Genomic DNA, 19,588 nt, shown 5'->3' on the forward strand with positions numbered 1-19,588 from the left:
CCAAGTCATCACACTAAGCACTCCGAAAGAAAGAAACAGGATGACAAGAAAGAGGAAATGTAAAAGGGAAAGATGATTAAAGAACCAATAATTTTGCTTATGGGCCCGATTCACTCTTGGCATAAATGCCATACCACTGACTTCATACAGTTGCATCCTCCAACACAATCTAAGACTAGTTGTGAATTGGTCTTTATGTGCCTAAAATAACAGGTTATTTTAAAACAATCAATACATCAGACAGAAACAGTGACCACAATATATTGGGCCTTGAAGAAAGCAGGTTAGCTTAATGGTCTACAGCCCTGGGGAAGGACAGATGAAATTTATGTTACTCTCTGCATATGAATAAGAATGGGAAAAAGGTGAGGAGGTTATTCTATTAACCAGATCCATCACCGGACAGCATGAAAACTGTATTATATTTCCCAACATAGTCTGAGGGGAATTGTAATGGGTCCATTGATGTTATTTTTTTATTCTGTCTAAATTAAGTGAAGGCTTTACATTTATATGTTTTCTATTTAGCCAAAGATCAATAACCAATTGCATGTTTCAACTTACTGTGTCCTGTAAAAAGTTTTTGCTGTGATTTATGGGGGAAATTTAATTACCGAGTGCTGCATAAGTAATTGAATTATGAAAAATATGTCCTGTAAAAGACTGCCGCAAATCATGCCCAAATAGAACTGCTTAATAAAACCATGGACTTAAAATATGCAGGTCTCAACTATAACCTCTAGTTTGGTGACAAGTTGTCCTTTTTAGGAAACTCAGACTCATAGACTTTAAGGTCAGAAGGGACCATCGTGATCATCTAGTATGACCTCTTGCACATTGCATGTCACAGAACCTCATCAACCCACTCCTGTAATAAACCCCTAACTTCTGCATGAGTTACTGTAGTTCTCAAATCATGGTTTAAAGACTTCAAGTTACAGAGAATTCACCATGTACATTAATTTAAACCAGCAAGTGACCCATGCCCATACTTCAGAGGACGGCAAAAAACAAAACAAAAAAAACCCACCAGGGTCTCTGCTAATCTGACCTGGGGGGAAATTCCTTTCTGACCCCAAATATGCCGATCAGTTAGACACCGAGCATGACAAAGGGTCAAACCAAAATTCAGGATTTGAACAGCTTTGTACACTGAGGAAGGATAGTCTAGTAGATAAGATAATGGGCTGGACTCCTGAGAACTGGTTCCGATTCTCATCTGTCCCACAGACATCTGGTGTGATCTTGATCCCTCGCTGCCTCAGTTCCTCATTTGCAAAATGGGGACAGTTATTGTTCCTTTCACCCCCTTTTTTCCTCATCTGTATAATATGTAATCTCTTTAGGGGCGGGACTGTTTATTATTGTGTATTTGTACAGCATCCAGGACAATGGGGCCTTGACATCAGGTGGGACCACTAAATGGTACCGTAATGTAAATAATAGTACATTAAAATCTGAAAGAGTACAGAACCAGATCAAGATCTGAATTAATATCTAGTCTCTATAGCCCTCATTTTCAGTCAGAAGGATGTTTTTGAACATCTGACATAGGGCTTCCAATTCCCCAACACGTGCAAGCAAGTCACATGGTGTGTATGCATATATACATGTATGCATGCAAATCCAGGTCATGTACACACACAAGGGATATGTATGCCCAAGCTGGGAGCACACACACACACACACACACACACACTTGGGTCCTATTCCAAAGTCCATTTAAATCAATGGGATTGGCTCAGACCTAGAGCTGACTGGAAGATGAGGATTCCTTTTTGTAACAACTTTTGTGGTTTCAGAGTTTGTTTTTGTTCTGCACTGGAATGACAACAAAATCTATTCAATGCTTCTGCAAAAACACATGCATATGTCTTTCTCTGGGTTGTTAGGAGACCGGTCTGAGATGTGGGAGACCCAAGTTCTCCATGGGGATTTAAATCTGGTCTCCCACATCCCAAATCAGTACCAGGCATAGAGTCAGTCAGTAGTCTCTCCCCCAAAAGCCTCTGACAGAAGTTTAGTGAAAACGGATACATTTTCATGAAATATTTCAATGAAAATGTTCTAAAATCTGGTCTAGTCAGACCTATAGATGCACACCTGTTTGAAAATCTGGTTAATCTCTGTAAGGACTAAATCCAAATCTAGATCCAGGCCACTCCCAATGCTTGGGAAAAGTCGGAACCAATTCCAAGCTTTAAAAGAAACAGATAAGGTAGATTCTAATAAAGGGGGATGGGGGAAGGGAGATCAACAGGACCAAGCACAAAAATTTGATCCTATCTAATAACTGAAATAATCTATTCTTTTATTATTAGGATGAATCATTCCTTTTAAATATCAAGCACTAAATGTTTTAAAACACAGAAAGTATTCTTAGCTGTATATTGACAGCCCACATACTGATCCACACGCTGACTATTACCCACGAAGAAAGTGAATCATATTCAGAGGATGATAAGTAATATTTGTATTCTCCATGGCATATGCAAAGTCATTGTTTGAAATTCAGAATCACCACCAAAAGCCAAATTTGTAAAAAAAAAAAGAAAACATAAGAATTAGCAGCCTTGTCTTCCCGGGTGGTGTGAGGGGAAGGTGTGTTGTTAACTTATACAGGGTAAAATTCTAGTGAAGACAAGGCAATTTGAATTTTTCATATAAATTAGAAGATTGAGGTAAACCCTAGGCATCCTCATAGTCTTTAACTTGACCTGATAACTCATGTGAAAAATTCAAACTGCCTTGTCTTTGCTGGGATTTTAACTTGTTTTAGTAAACTTGAATTAAGATCATATCTTTTTTCCTAGTGAAGACACAACTTGAGTGTCTTCATTTTTTACTTACACATGATGTTGGCTGTAAATTCTACATAACCTGTATGAATGATTCACAAAGCTACAAATAACTTAGAGCTTTAGCATACACCACCAGTAAATAGATTCAGGGACTTATATTTGGTCCCTCTTAAAAAAGACTTACAGCTGCCTTAAAGCAGCAGCTGATGATTCCCAAAGCACAGGGGATTCCTGAGCTGCTGTAACCATATATGTACCTGCCTCTTCTGACCCCTTACTTGCTTCCGGTACAGGGGTTACTTGTTGATCACAGCCTGTGCAGCAACCCCCTGAGGACTGTTATCTGCTGGTACAAGCACCTATGTGGCTTTTTAAATTGTGCCAGGAGCCAGTTTGGCTCCTGGAAGACCCCTTTATAAAGCAGTGGCAAGGTGGAATGAAACTACTTATGTTTTCCCTGACCCCTTCAAAGGTAGGCCAAGCAATGCTCTGCTATACCTGGTGATACAGAAAGTTCATGCAATGTAATAATGCTGAATAGCCATATCTGGGCATATGGATTCTCCTTTCCCCACATTTCATCACATAAAGTATGTTCCAGTTTCCCTAAATTCAGAAGAGCCATGATTTCACATCCATAAATATTTTAATCTGCTGGTTGCCAATGAACAGCAAATATAATTTCACAGAACACTGGCACACAAATTACAGTTAAAATTAATGGCAGGCTAACATTTTTGCAAGAATTTTCTGTCTCCAATCGACAGACATTCAATGGGGAAGAACAAAATGTATATTTTCCTCAGCATACAATCCATTTAGTCTGGCAGCGGAAGTAGAAAGAACATATTTCATTACACAGTACTAAAGATTGAAGGATTTTTGCTGTATGCTTTCCCTTTTATCTTTTTTAAATACAAAGGTTTGGTAGGTGTCCTAATAAACAGGGTTCCCAGTTATAATCATCTTTCTTGCAGAGTTGTCAGAAACTATGCCTAATCATGCTGAGTAGTATCTGCAATCACTGGGTTCCCTTGTGGAGTAAAACGTTACTCAATAAGGGTTGGCAGCATCTGGTCGGAGAGCTTTCATTTTAACCATAGACACAGTGGGCATTGCACATCACTTGCTGAAGAAGACTCAGCTGTAGTTCTTCTTAGGAATGGTGGGGAACTTCAGTGCCTCATTTTGTATCCCCATGTTCTGTGACTGTTGTGGAGTGAGACATTTATATTTTATTATGGAAAAAAAAACATTATTTCTCTTCTTTCAAGCTGGTGCTAGAGGATTATCTGGAAGATGCAGTTAACAGGGGAACAGCAGCAGTTTGCCTGCTTTTCTCCAAAATAAAGTCCCAATAGAAAAGTAATTGAGACATGTAAGGTGCTGTTTCATATTACATTAGCATACTCTTTGATAAGAAGAGAGAATGCAGATTATGAAGCAATACAGTATTAAATATGCCATTAATAAGCCAAGAAAGATTTGGATATCTTATATGGGACACTTACTTTGTCATCAATATTTTGGATATTTTACCATTTCCTTTACCACTACTTACACATACTGAGCTAGATTTCGCTCTCATTCACATCCATATAAATCAAGAGTAAATACACTAACTTAGTGTAGCAACACCAATTTAAGGTGAGATTACAATCAGACCAGAATCTTCTTTTATGTCCTATGAATATCTTACTTTTAGTCTGTGTGCAAATTACAATACAGTCTCTAACTAGATGGTGATATTATTTCTCCAGTGGTGCAATGTAACATTATACTTTTTAATTTCTGAAATGTATCAGGGTCTGAAACCAGGAGGTTAGAATAGCAACCATTATGCAACCTTTACTACAGCAATGTCTGCCCTTCCCACTGTCCAAAATACAACACTGAGCAGGTAACACATATTATCAGCTTTCTTTAGCTTTTATGATTTGAAACCTTCCCCACCTCCACCCCAAAAACAAACAAACAAACAAACAAATGCCTGCCACCTACTTTAAAATAGTGTTTCAGGTTTGTTTAATACATTCCAGGGAAATTATTTATCCCTATTATTTCCTTCAAGTAGGACTCAGAAAATGTGGATTTGAAAGACAGCCGTCAGTCATTCAAAATCATAATACACCTCACTGTTGGCAAGGCAACCATAATATCAGTAGTACCCAGTCCCTTCCTGACCTTATGTTCTGTTTTGTGGTTGTTTTTGTTTGTTTGTTTTTAAAGGGAGCATTCCCTTTGGATGAATCTTCCTGTTAACAGACCATATTTTAACCAATCAAAGACAAAATTCAGGACACCGACTAACCTTTAAAATATAGAAACATCTCAGACAAGGGACCTGAGAAAAGACAGTTGAGCGGGAAAAGCCAAAATGATTTGTGTTGTGGAATCAGTTTTAACCTTACTTCCTTGACTGTGTGCTTTTACAGACAAATCCCATTATTAAAAAGTGAACAAGATTAGAAAAAAACATCCTTAGCATTTAAACATGTGTTAAACTTTAAGCAGGTGCTTAAGCCCCTTTACAGTCATGTGCTTAAATGCTGTGCTGACTAGGGAAGGACTTAAATACATGCTTAGGTTCTTTCTTCAATTGAGCTCTTGGATCTTAATGGAAAAAGAAAGGAAAACCACAAATGGATATAGGATTGCAATGCCATGTAACGAATAGCCAAGAGATCTGTCTGTTCTGGCAAAATGTCATGCAATTGAATTATAAGATTGTAACTAGCAGTAAAAAGAGGAATAAAATAGTGCATTTTAAAAGTAAATATTCTCAAACTAATTTGTTTAAATGGACACACACACACACACATACATACACACAAAGAGTGGCCAACATTTAACACCACTGTAAAGTTAATCTGAGTCACTACTGTCAGAGGTTTTAATTAACGGTTGATCATGCTAAATGTTTTAACAATCATGTAACTAACCTGATGTAGAATGGAGAGAACTGCATTAGGCAGCACAAGAGCACATAAAAGCCATAGAATATCAAAGTTTCCCCTTTCATTTTAAAAGTAGCAGTCTCCCCTTCACACAAATTTATCATTCAACGGGTAAGTATTTCACTGTATTTATAATTTCAACATGAATACTCAAGTTGCAGGTTGGAAGCACTCCAATGGCTTCAAACCGTGAACCTAAAATGATAGCTTTCAGTGGTGGAACATGCAGGAGAATACTCTTTCTGTGGGGAAAAGATAGAGAAGAAAATCAATAGTACTTTATTTATGCAAACTAGTTAATCCCCCTTGCCAAAAACTGAAAGAATATTCTCAGTGTGATAAGAACATATTGACCGTTGAAGGTAACACACTAAAAGAGGTTCCCTGACTCAGATTTCCAGAACTTGTACACTAATGCTATAATAGATTGGTTCACAATCCTGAGAGGCAGATAGGTTATTAGTTCACGCTATCAGACTCCTGCCATATCTAGAAAAGTACAGGCACAGAATTGCCTTCTAGACTCATTCACCCTGTGGTACTACCAGACTGCTGATCTACAGTAATGAATCATTATTATCTAGATAGACCCCCTTTGAACAGAAAAGCAGTGTTTCCAGCACTGACTCCATAGGTTGTCCTTACCATTGTAATTGTAATAGATGATGATGAGAATTGTATGAGTGAAAAGTTAAGATTGCACTACAAGCACGAGTCTCTATTTAAAGTGCCTTACCTGGCAGCAGCAGCAGATTCATTAACCTCTTATGTGGACCTGCCATTAGCGGAGGGCAAAAAACCTGATTCCCTTAGTTTGAGTTACACAGGCAACGACCACCTTTGGCATCTCCCAACTTTGGAATGCATGCTAAGCCTTGCATACTAAACTGTTTTTTTTTTTTTCTTAAAGCAAATATTGTTTGTTTGTATTTTACATGTCAAATTCAGCTCTGATGGAAGAAAGCACAACTCTCGTTGAATTTGATTCAGCAACTTTAAAATACTCTATTATTGTATGAAATTAAGCAGAAAAATGCTAGTTATTATTTCTTTTTATTAGAGTAGCACCTAGGATCACCAATCATGGACCAGGACCCTACTGGGCTAGGCACTGTGCAAACACAGAACAAAAAGACAGTCCCTGTCCCAAAGGAGCTTACAATCTAAGTATAAGACAAGAGACAACAGATGGATATAGCCAGACAAATAGGGGAGCATAAGGTAATAATGAGACAATATTGGTCAGCATGATAGATAGTGGTCTCTGCACACCACCAGCCTATCTGTTATGCAGAGTGGAAAAACACTCGCAGAACCATTAACAATGATTTACTGTAACAAGTTAGAGTTACTAAACTGAATGGACTTTTATTTTATTTTGAATGCTTAATCAGGTGTTTACAAAATTCCAAATATGGCTTGATGAATTGAAACTATAAATGAAAAATAAAAGTGTTTTCATACATGCGATGCCTGCTGCTTCAGGACCAACCTGACTGTTCTGAGGTGTAATAGATAGATAGATAGACAGACACACATTGTGTTCCTAGACTTAAACCTCTAGGAGAATAAAGGTATTTGGCTGCTGAAAAAGGCTCACTTGCTCTAAACTTAAGCTTCTTTGTCCAGATACTCAGCTGATGTAAGCAGGCTTTAGTCCCATTGAAGAAAATTAAACGACCTCAATTTACATCAGCCCGTTATTTTTCTTTCTAATACTTCAGAAACTCTCACTCTCTCTCTCTATCACAAGGGCAAAACCTACCTTTTTTTTGCTTTTTTTCCCCCCTAAGATTGTTTTCCTTGGGTCCTGAATCTTCATAACAACAGGAAGACTAATAATCATGTTGGCAGTCTCAGCTGAGAGGCAAGGATTTAATTAGCACAGATTCAATATCAACTACTCCATTCACATCTAGATCTGGTCTCCCCACAAACAGATTCAAAGCACATAGAAGGGGAATGAGGATACTTTGGATGTTGTACTCTCTGCATGTACATGGATAAACTAAGGAATTTGGTATCCTGTGTTAAGAATCCACCATTTTTCATCAACTCAAAATTTTACTACAGATTTAAAAGAAATGTGAACAAAACAAGAATGATAGTGTCACACTTTTCATAACATTTTCCCTACTCTATTTTGTAGGTAAAGTTAAATTTTCCTAGATAATCACTGCTAAAATGTACCCTGCTGTAAAACAGTATGATTGCCTCTAAATTGACAGTTGTGTTTCCCCCAAACATCTTTCAATTTTATTTCAGATACCTCCATTTTCCCTTCCAAATTCATAATTTATCACCTAAATAAAGATTATTTTGTCCAAAGAGTGATTTGTTAAAAGGAAATATCTTATGTCTGCAGCAGTAACATCCTTCTACAGGATGTGGTTCTGGGCTAGATGAGAGGTCGGGTGAGGCTCCATTGTAGATCAATGCTATGTCTCTCTCCATTTGTCCTGGGGAAAACAAATCCCCATTGGACTCCTGTTTCATTTATTCATTTAATTTTCTTAGAGCTTTTCCAACCTGTCTCTAAGAGATAATCAGAAAAAAAAAAAAAAAGATATATAGAAACTAAGTAAAAAGTCATTACTGTCATGAAAGGAGCACCCAGAGTGTCTAGCAATCTTTCCAGCTGGAATGAGGTATAACATACAGTATATAGCAACCCAGCTCTGTCCCTTACACTAGGGAAAGTGAGCTGCTCCTCACATACTATAAATGACAATTGGCAACCTATACAACAAGAATAGGCAGCCACAATCCACTGAGCCTGCGCCTATGCCAAATGCCTCCAACCATCCTCACAGCCCAGGGACCAAACCATAATTCTCTAGGTAAATACATCCCCATAAATTACTCCTTTAATTCATGGCAAATGAGAAGTGGAGCAAATGAGAGCACTAGAGACAGAAACTGGAATTAACTAACACAATTAGTGGTTGTTTTGGGACAACAAAGTTAAACAGACAAAGCTCTTTGCTTTCAGAGTTAATTCCGTAGGCCAGACCATGGCATGCTTCTACAAGGACATAAATAGGAATGAAAGAGATGCTATGTGACTGATACTTTCCATCCTCCCGGGTGAATAGGGAGTGGGCAGAGAGGAGCAGGGAATATGTGGCATCTTGAGTCTACCCTCCAGTGTGCTGGCCAACATATTGAACTGTCATGGAGAGTGGTCGTAATTTGATACTGGCCCCCTTTCCCTCTGTGCAGAGGGAAAGAAGATGGGGTATTGTGCCACCAAGATGTATAGTTCTTTGCCTATCTGCTCTAGAGGCAGTACAGCTCTCCCTTTACATAGGGCTAGCTTTAAATTCTTAAAGGCCCAATTCTGTGAGGTGCAGCACATCTCAGGAGTGTGAGGCACTCAATATTCCTTTGACCATGTCCAGTGCCTTGCTGAATTGCTGAATACCCTTCATGTTTTGTCAGCCTACGTGTCATGTCAATACAACATTACTTGCCAATAACTGAAACAAGACTGGAAATAAACTACTAGCCACGTATTCAAAAGGCTCAATAAAACCTATCAAGCTCAGCATGGCACCTCCTGCTGTCGTGAACTGTGTTTTCCAACACATGCAGAGCTGAGAAGATACTGCTGCAGTTTCCCAGAAATCCTGCATAGGCACAAGGAATATCCAACAAACTGGCAGTGGCCTAAATGGTGATGAAGAGGATCCTGAATGCAATCTTGTGATTAGAGAGACCCACGGGGGAAGAGCAGTGCAAAATGCCAGAGATGACACCCCAGATGTGCAAACAACTGGTGATACCACTGGGGGAAAAACCCTTGCTCCCATCCATGCCCCCCCCCCCAAAAAAAGAAAAGAAAAAGAACAATTCTCATTTCAAGTCAACATAGAATATGCCTTCATCTAATGTAATGCACAGATCTCTGTTCCTTTTGTCTATAACAATATTTCTCAACTACTAGGTCACAGCTCCTCTTCCCCCCCCCCCCCCGGGGGTTATCACAAAAGACATCTGGGTATTTGTAAGCTGTTGACAGTTTTATTACAATCAAAGCAAAGAAAATCTTACTCCCCCATTCACTATTCACCCTTATCCTTGAAGGTCAAGTATTCTCCACCAACCTCTCGAAGTATATACACAAATTATATAGGCTTATCACAGATACATTTACTATCAAAGTAAGAGTAAAAAATGTTAGGCTATTTTGAAAATTCTTGACTTCAAATAAGGGGATGCCAACCTGGAAAGGTTGAGATACACAGATGTATAACAATTTGATCTGGCTGATTCACCACCAGCATTCAGAGAAGCAGGAAAAGGACACACAAATCATTCAATGAGCCAAATACTGTAGGTTTGTATTTGGGAAGTGAAAGGGATAGGAAGAAGGGGGTAGATTACAACCCTGGCTACTGTTCCATGAAGAGGAATTGGGAGATATGAGGAGGGTATAATTACCGGCCTGCACAGGTTACCCATGTTGCAGCTTGCAGCAGTGAGATGGAGAGCAGTCACAACCCAGCTACTGATTCCCAAGGTGGTGAGTGGGCAACTCTGGCTTCGACCCCAGTGCAGCTGAGCAGGCAGGCACAGAGGATGAAGTAAGCTGCACCAAGAAATGGGCTGGCTCAGCACACTGCCCCAGTGGAGCAAGGGAGGGGAAGCAGGGAGTGAATTGTGACTCTGCTCCCAAGAAAGCCTAAAATGCCAACCCAGCCCTGAACAATAAATTTACCTAAACTTATTCTCATTTCTTTCTTGTGGTGTATGGAACTATCAACAGCACTACAGTAGACCCTTGTTTTATGAATACCAATCTTATGAATGACTGGTTATATGAATCATTTTTATCCCTCAATCAACAAAGATCCATGCTTACACTGGTAAAAGCACTTTGTATCAGACAAGTCATGCCTCAGAAGGGTTGTTTGTGAGTTCCCACCACCATATTCCTTTTTATGATGGCTGAAAAAAAGAAAAACCAGCAATTTCCCTAGAGACCACAGGGTCGCTACAGTGTAGTATGTACCTATAACACTGTATGACATAGTTCAATCTATTTGCAAGATAGCAATAGGCTCACTGTAGACGTTTGTTATGTACACTATCATTGATGTTTTAATGCATTAATTTTTGCGCCATACCTACTATAATTTTGTGATGTCCAATTTTATGAACTTTTCCAATCCCCAATTCGTTTTTACTTATAATGTATATGTATATAGTGAGCAAGGTTTGGACCCAAGTCCCTAACTCTTGGCAGTCTGCTGGACTGAAAGTTAAGGAAACCATCCTTTATATGCTGATTAAATTTGATAAGCAAGTCATTGAGCGGGAACAAATAATGAATGACAAAGTAACAATTACATGGTCACTTTTCTGGTATGCATTGAAATTCACTGGACATCATTCCTTCTATAGAACAGCATTGCACATTTTATTCCAAAATACATTATAAGATACTAAATATTGGATTCAAAAGAGACAATCATGTTTACTGAGCATATACTGTAATACACATTAAACACTTTATAGAGTAAAATGACTCTTTTGCATTTATTAGTTTATTATGATCAATAGGGTAAAAAACACATTTTAGAATTTAAATAATTATTCATACCATAGGCTACAATATCAAAGATCTCGTGTCTGAATTTTCACACATTCCTTTGAGAATATTTCTATGTATTATTTCAGAAATGTAAATATTATACAAAATTAACAAAGAAAATGTTAAATGATATCAAAATATATGCTAATTTTGGGCCTGATTCTGCTCAGTTACTCTAGTGCAAATCAAGAGTAATTCCACTGAAATCAACAGTCTATGGCTCTGATCCTGCAGACACTTAGGTATGTGCTTAACTTGATTATTGTGACTTCAATGGGGACTGCTCCAGTAGTAAAGTTAAGCATATGTATAAGTATTTGCAGGATCGGGGCCTAAAACTGGCATAGGTGAGAGAAGAGACTGTTTCTTTATGTTGATAAGGAAACTCAAAGTCTGCTGTTTTGGACAGCCTATAGACTGTCTGATTCCTCTTTCACTTAAATTATAGTTTAGTTACTGTTGATTTACAACTGTGTGAGGGGAGAGTCAGGCCCACAATACCGTTAAGTACTGTTATTAGACATCTGCAAGATCACAACAGCAACGCAACAGGAGTAAAGACCTTTGTGCCAGAACAGTTTTTCCTTAGCTTTAGGTTTCCCTATTCTTGTGTGTTTATGCATACTTTTAAATACAAAAAAATGTTGTTTCATCTGCTGTATATTTTGGAATTACTTGACCAAGGCAAGTTAAAATTTACATTCCATTCCATTACAATTGCTACACTGGTCTAGTGAAATCTATACTTTGCTATTTACACACTTTGGTTATATTCCTGTGGGACCTATGCATGTGACAAAGGTCCAATCATGTCAACTTTTATTTGCTTTACTCTTGCGAGTAATCCCATGAAGGAAGGACCATTCACATGAGTTTTTGTAGGATCAGACCTCAGGTTACAAAACTAATAATTCTGAAGATAACTATTCTGCATTCTGAGCAATGGGATCCACCAGCACAAACTCAATTAGAACTCATATTAATATTTTATACATTACATTTTATAAGTTATACTTGGGTGAACAGAGCAACTGAATTAAAATTTGATTTATAATTAAAAACTTATCAATCATCTCAAGAGCACAAGCACAACCATGCTATGTACTTGGCACTTCCCTCTCACTGAAAATTGCAAGGTAACCTGTCAGGTAATAAGAGTCATTAGTTCCATGCAGGAGACAATTGTTTGTGGTGATACACTGAGTATTTACAGCTGATCAGCAATGTCATAATGATTTATTACACTCATGAGATGTATACTATACCAGAAAACTGCAGATACGCAGTGATGAATAAAATGGCAAAGTTAAATAGTTTTCAAATTTTAAATAGCTCTGCATTGTAAAAGCCTGGTTTGGTTTTCCTTCATCGTTAAATATATAAATGGGGTGAGGGGATGAGAGAAAAGTCTTTTTTACAATAATGTCTGTATAATCCAGCTTCAGTCATTATGGGCTTGATCTGAAGCCCAGTGAAGTCACTGGAAGTCTTCTCATAGACTTCAACAGGCTTTGGATCAGGCCCTATATGTGGATACAAATGGAGGTGTTGAAAGGTGTATCATTATTTCCCTTTCAATCGTCATTTAAAAAAAAAATTACAGATAAATTAAGCTGATATAGTTTTGTGTTTAGCATTTTAAAGTTGATATGGCTATATGATCATATCATTACAGTTAAGTTGATATGCAGGGCTATATGAGGGTTACCAGACCAGTGTGGGGTTATTTTTCATATTCTGTCTATGTTGTTAAAGGAGCCAATCCTGCTAGGGACTGAGGATGCTGGCCTCAATTCGTCAGCATTTCCAATAAACATTGACTTCAATAGGACTACTCATGTGCTGAAAGTTAGGCATGTGTTTAAGTGCTTTTCTGGATCCAAGCCAGAGTATTCAGCACCTCATTGGTTTAATTTCATATAGGTAAATCCACTGAGCTTTATCCAACAGTATTTAAATAACTGTAGTGTGACATTCCCGTAGACAGAGCTAGTACGTATGCTCACAATAAACTGAATGAAGCTCCTGAACTGACAGAACTTGTGTAAGGCACACTTCATTGATCTTCACTGTTTCCAAATGGACTGATAATCTTAAATAATAAAGACTGACTTGATTAAAGCCATTCCTTTTTATATTAAGTAAAATCCAGGAAAAACCTTGATTGTGTAAGTAATAATAAATGAAAACTCATTTTGTAAAATATAGTTCAGGAAATTGCATTGTTTCAATCTAACATATTGCAAATGGGTAAAGTAAAAAAAATAGAGGCCAATGCCAGACACAGTTTTTCTCTCTCATTTGTTTCCTTTGAGCTCTTTGTTCTGATTTCTTTTTCTTTTATCCTACATCATTTATCTCATAAAATAAAATAAAATAAAATAAAATAAAATAAAAACTTAATTCAGGAACATTTACATCAACAATTGTTTAGCCTGGATGCTAGTTTGTAGGTAGCCCATTGAAGACTTGGCAGATAACTGCTGAACTTTGTTACTCAGAAATTTCTAGCATCTTGCATAAGACTATTTCTCTTAGATGATACTCTGCCTCTCATCCATTACCATCTCTCTTTTTCTCTGACTTAATGAGAAAGCTGTAGGTTGTATCAGCAATAGAGGACCTCAGGCCTTCAAGCATATTACATAATGTGCAAATGCCATATGTTCATTTATATGAAGGCACTTAAGTCTGCCGAAGCAAGTTATTTTCTGGTATTATAGCTAGAAGTACAAATAAACCAACCGCCAGGTTTCAAACTCTATCTTCCCTTAGTAATCCCAACCTTAAAGTGCCTACTTATTGACTACAGTATGTGAGGATGGTGGAAATATGTATGAATCACTCAGTAGATTTGTTATTCAAAATGTCTGCTATCCTCCACAATGTTTTTTTTCATCTGCTCCTCATCTAATCAACTGAGAGTGGCATTTTACATTTATTCTGAAAGTAGGACAATAGAGCTATTTCTCAATGCCTCTGTGACATATTATGAAGTTGGATCAGGAAAACAAAGGTCACATACACTGTCTTGTGAGAAACAGGCACAATTATTTTGTTACTTAGGTTGAGATTTTCAAAAGTGCTTGTGAGAATTTGCCACTAGCTGGTTTTCAATGAGAGATGGACATCTAACTGCCCTTTCGGTCTTTGAAAATCCCAGTCAAACTATCCAATTCTGTCCACAGATACACATATGGCCCCCATTGATATAGTATCTGAGCACCTCAGAAACTGTAATTTATCTCACAACACCCCTTTGAGGTGGGGAAGTGCTATTATACCCATTTTATAGATGGGGCACAGAGGCACAAGAGTCTAAGTGACCTGCTCAAGCTCACACAAGTCTGTGGTAGAACAGGAACTTAAACCCAGGTCTCCCAAATCCTTGGCTAGTGCCCTCACCACTGAACCATCCTTCCTCTCTAATTAATTTATTTTGCATTCAACTGCAGGATGGATGGATGTCTTCCTCCTCTGTGACCCAACATACCCCAAGGGTAGCCCACACTGAAAATGCCAAGGTCAGGGCAGGCTGCAAAAAGGAGAGCAGATTCTCCCAAACCTGGGAGTTAACACTATAGATAGATTCACCAACCAGTCACAAACTGTGCCCCGATCTCCCACACTGGTTATCAAAAAGCTGAAAAAAAGAAATCACACAGCCCCCTACATTGCATTTCAGTCTCAGGCTCCCAATCCGCAAATAGGTCCAGTAAAGTGAGAAGTTATTTAAAACTCTATTCACTATACAAAATGTTATTCTGATACCCAAAGGGCCAGCCACATTACCAGAACAATACTAGTTTGGATCTTACCAAAAATACTACGTTTCCAGTCAATCCATTAGTATCTAAAACCAAAGGTTTATTATAAAAGAAAAGAAAAAGAATAGATTTGTTAAATGGTCAAAACAATCAGATACATACATATGACTTCATAGTCCATATATCAGGTTCTCAGCAGCACTGGTGGGTTTGCTAGCTTGCAAAGTCTCCCTGGAACGTATCCAAAGCATGGATGGGATGAACAGTTAATAGAGAAACTACTCCACAAGTGAGAAACAGGATTGAAGACAAAATGGAGAAGATGCAGCTGCCTTTGTCACATACACAAGCTCACAGAAAATGGTCATGGAAAAGTATTTGGAGTCCCCTGTCCATAGGGATGTCCCTGCATGTCCTGCTGACTCATAGGCATAGCTCCTGGCTTCTCTCAATGGCTTCCTTGTACAGCTGATTGCCCTTGATGGGCCATCAAGCAGGCTGGATAGTGCTGATGCCAATCTTTCTGGGGGTGTCACCAAGATACACACAGCACAAGGCTGAGATATTAATATACCATGCATATTTATAACTCACAATACAAAGATGTTACATACATATAAACAAGGTTATCATACTCTTTTCCACTCATACCTTACATGGTATGTCTTGTAAGATTCACTGCAATTTTGTAATATTGGTATCCATAATATTATGGATACCAATATTACCAATATCACCCATATTCCATACAGCATCACACCCTCCCTCCCCATCAGAGAGCTACATACTAGATAAGGGTAGTTGAACCCAGGACTTTCAAGTCCTAGGTTAGTGCCCCACCACTGCTAGGTACAAAGTGCCAATTTCCAGGGGAGCTGGAACTGAATCAGGAAGCTGGGATGGAACCCAATGTGTGCAATAAACTGAGAAGAGAAGGTGCCACTTCATGATATCAGACATCTCCCTAATATGCAGGAAGCAAGGCGTAAATAAAACACAGGTTACTCTGACCATGATCCTACTAGCTTTCACAGCTTGGATACCTGTCCTACCAGGATGATAAAGGCAGGCATAAATACAACCTAAACCAGTTCAATGAAATAGAGTAGTAGATGGAAAAAAATGCTAGAGAAATAGTTTCAACCAAATAACTCCTGCTCTGTTCAAGATATAGTAGGATAGTGTGTTTTCTCAGCTGCAGATTGTTTTGGGTAATTTCATGCATCTCTTTTTATGAACATGAGGCCAATGAGTGTATCATTGTACATTATCCTCCAAGCAAAGAAAGGCAAATGTACGTCTGATGCCAATGTGATTCTTTGATTAGGGTCAACTGGTATTATACTGGCACAAAGTCACAGAAAGACAAAGAACAACACAAGGAAGTAGTAAAGATAAAGTAGAGAGAGAAGCTAAAGGAAATCAATTGAAAAAGAGATGAGCCTAAGTCACACAGTTTGGATCTGGATCCAAGCATCCACTGTGTTCAAGGATGTTGGGATACAAAGATTTGGCATGGGCTCCTGTCCACGTAAAAATAAGAAAATCATCAAGAGAGCCTTATTGTTCAGATTACAGGGGAAAGAAGGATTAAAGGATACCAACTAGAAAATAAATGAATAAGGAAGAAAAAAATGTCACCCTCCTATTTGATTGAGATAGAACTGTTAGAAATCAAAGGAGTTATGTGGGGAATGTCTGGCATTTATGTAGGTAGAATTTCAGTTTAACATGGCACATAGACAGAGATGGTCCCATAGCACACTGTTGAACCTAGTACAGAAGGGCCCACACAACAGCTTGTATACCACTGAAAATTATACATTGTATACATTTCAAAATTTCAATCCAAAATTGTCAAAATTGTGACTAAACAAGGGAATTTTTAATGGAATTTTCATAAATCACCTTCCCCTACTTTTACATCATCTGATTGGATTTTTTTTTTTTTTTTTTTTTTTTTTAGCATTTGAAATTTTAACAAAAACAGGAAAAAAACTATTTTTAAATTGTTTTTCCAACAAGCTCTGGTTAAAAAATATTTTTTTCCTCTGCCAACCCCACTGTAAAAGTAACTTTATGAGGCTACATTGTTATTGTTTTTTCAATAATTTCAATTTAAAATATTTCCAGGTTACAAATCAAAGCTCAGCCTAGGGTCTCACTCAAACTGGGTTCTTTTCCTTTCACACATTCACCAGTAAAGACTCTGCAGACCAGATTAGATCCTCGGCTATAGATGTGCAACCCACCATCCTCAAATTATGTCATCAATAGGCATGGGCGGGCGGGCGGTGGGTGAACTACAGACTCTGGGAGTTTAGCTCCTGGCCTGGCCCACCCCTTCTGCCTGAGGCCCTGCCCCTCCCACACCTCTTCCCCCGTGGAATTCCAAACCGCACACCCTCCGCGGCTGCCAAGTCGCCCCCAGCCCCGAGCCGCCTGAGCCCCAAAGCACCATGCAGGCGGCACGCAGCCCCACCCCAGCTCCCGAGCACTGGGTTGCACATGCCCCCTCCCCCCCCAGCCCTGGAACGCTGGGCGGCCCCAGCCACCCCTAATCCCAGCCACCCTAACCTTAGCCCCAGCCGGATTCCTGGAAGAGAAGCAGCCTCCCTGGGCTGGGGCCAACTAGCAGCAAGTAGGAGGGGGCCTCGGGGCAGAGCGTGGGCAGGGCCACGCAGGGCTGTTTGGGGAGGCACAGCCTTCCCCTGCCTATGTTACTCACTGCCCATGTCAATAGGGCTGATTTCAATATTTTTGATGGAACAGTTTTCTACTGAAAAATGCTGTTATGTTGAAATCAAAGTGTTTCACGGGAGCATGATGATTTAGATAAAATTTTTGGTGGAACATTTTTGAAGCAATTCAAAATCCAAATGGGGTATTTTCCTCTGATTTTCACATTTCATTCTGACTTTCTTGTTTTCTTGTGACTTTCTTGATTCATTTCCACTTTTACATCAAATTATAAAATATTAATTTTAATGTTCTGTTTTGTATTCATATGAATTATATTTAATATTTTGTTTTATATTTTGAAATTCTCAAAACATTTCAGTATGGTCACTTTGATGTTTCTAATTTTTTTTTTTTTAGAATTTCCCTTCTATGGGGAAAAAAAATGAAATTTTGACTTTTCACCCTGATTCGAGATGGAAATTCAATCAGCTCTAATCCTCACTGACTTTTGTGGAAACATTATATTCAATAGGTTTGGACATATGGACCTGATCAGAAGTTAGTAAATAGTTCTACTGATGATGGACAAGAAGGAACAGAATCCTGTTCACTGTGTCTTAGCTCTGTTGACTACACAGGCTAAAAAGCAGAAAAGGAAAAAAAAAAGTTGTTCTTTCTTTAAATCACTGACCTTGAATACATCAGAAAAAAAGATCTGTGGGGCAAGAAGATTCCATTTTCCTAATCATCTTTTAGAGCAGATCCACTCTCATGTGCTTAAGTAGTGCTGTACAGCCCACTTGCAGGTGGTTAGATTTCACTCTAAGACCTGCTAGCAGTGCTGGCCTAGGAATGGCCTCCAGAACACTGTTCCAAATGAAGAAAAACCCTTGATCCTTAATGTTTAATTAACACTTGTAGACAGTAGCATAGAGCAGTAGCACCGAGACATAAGGACCTGAGGAAAGTTTATCCAAAACAAGCCATTTCTTGGTAATTATTGCATTTCATGGCAGTTATTTCTCATTTCATTAACAACAACATCACTCTCTTTTTTAGACCATAAGGAACCGTGCAAAAAAAAAAAAAAAAAAGGTCTTGCTTGGTTGACATAAAGAATTTACTACAGCGGAAGCCACTAATTGGTATCACATCAGGTCAAGTTGCTTTGTCACTGCACTTACACTGGAGGTAGAGGAAGAGTGGCCAATGTAATAGCTCATGAAACCTGGCTAGGGATAATGAGCACCATGTCAACATGATGCATCAAAAATTGATTCCTGGTCTTTGCAATTAAAGCAGAAATTGTATCACTTCTTATGGGCTGATAGAATTTTTAATTAAAAAGACAATCTTCCTTAGCCAATGGGCCATAGTCTGTTTTGATTTGGGGAGATGAGGCTGCTTTCTCCAAGCAAAAACAGAGCTCATTTTCAAAGCATAGCACAAAGAGAAAAGGGAGGGCTCAATTACAAAGCGTAGCACAAGCAAAAGGGAAGTTAATGCTCACACTTAGCTATTGTTGTACTATAAAAAGAACGAGGAGTACTTGTGGCACCTTAGAGACTAACAAATTTATTTGAGCATAAGCTTTCATGGGCCTGTACTGTGACAGCTAACAAATATGCTTTGTCTTTTTCAGGCAGGCATCATCATATGTGCATCTTAATTACTGATGATGGAAAAGAGAGGGATGGTAACTCCCTCAGGAGATCATGCCCATGCTGCCTTGTGGATATTAGCTGATGAAGAGTTCCAGCCAAGACATACAGTAGCTGGGAATCT

This window comes from Terrapene carolina, unplaced genomic scaffold (assembly GCF_002925995.2).
Source record: "Terrapene carolina triunguis isolate 2854851 unplaced genomic scaffold, T_m_triunguis-2.0 Scaffold48, whole genome shotgun sequence".
NCBI classification, from domain to species: domain Eukaryota; kingdom Metazoa; phylum Chordata; order Testudines; family Emydidae; genus Terrapene; species Terrapene triunguis.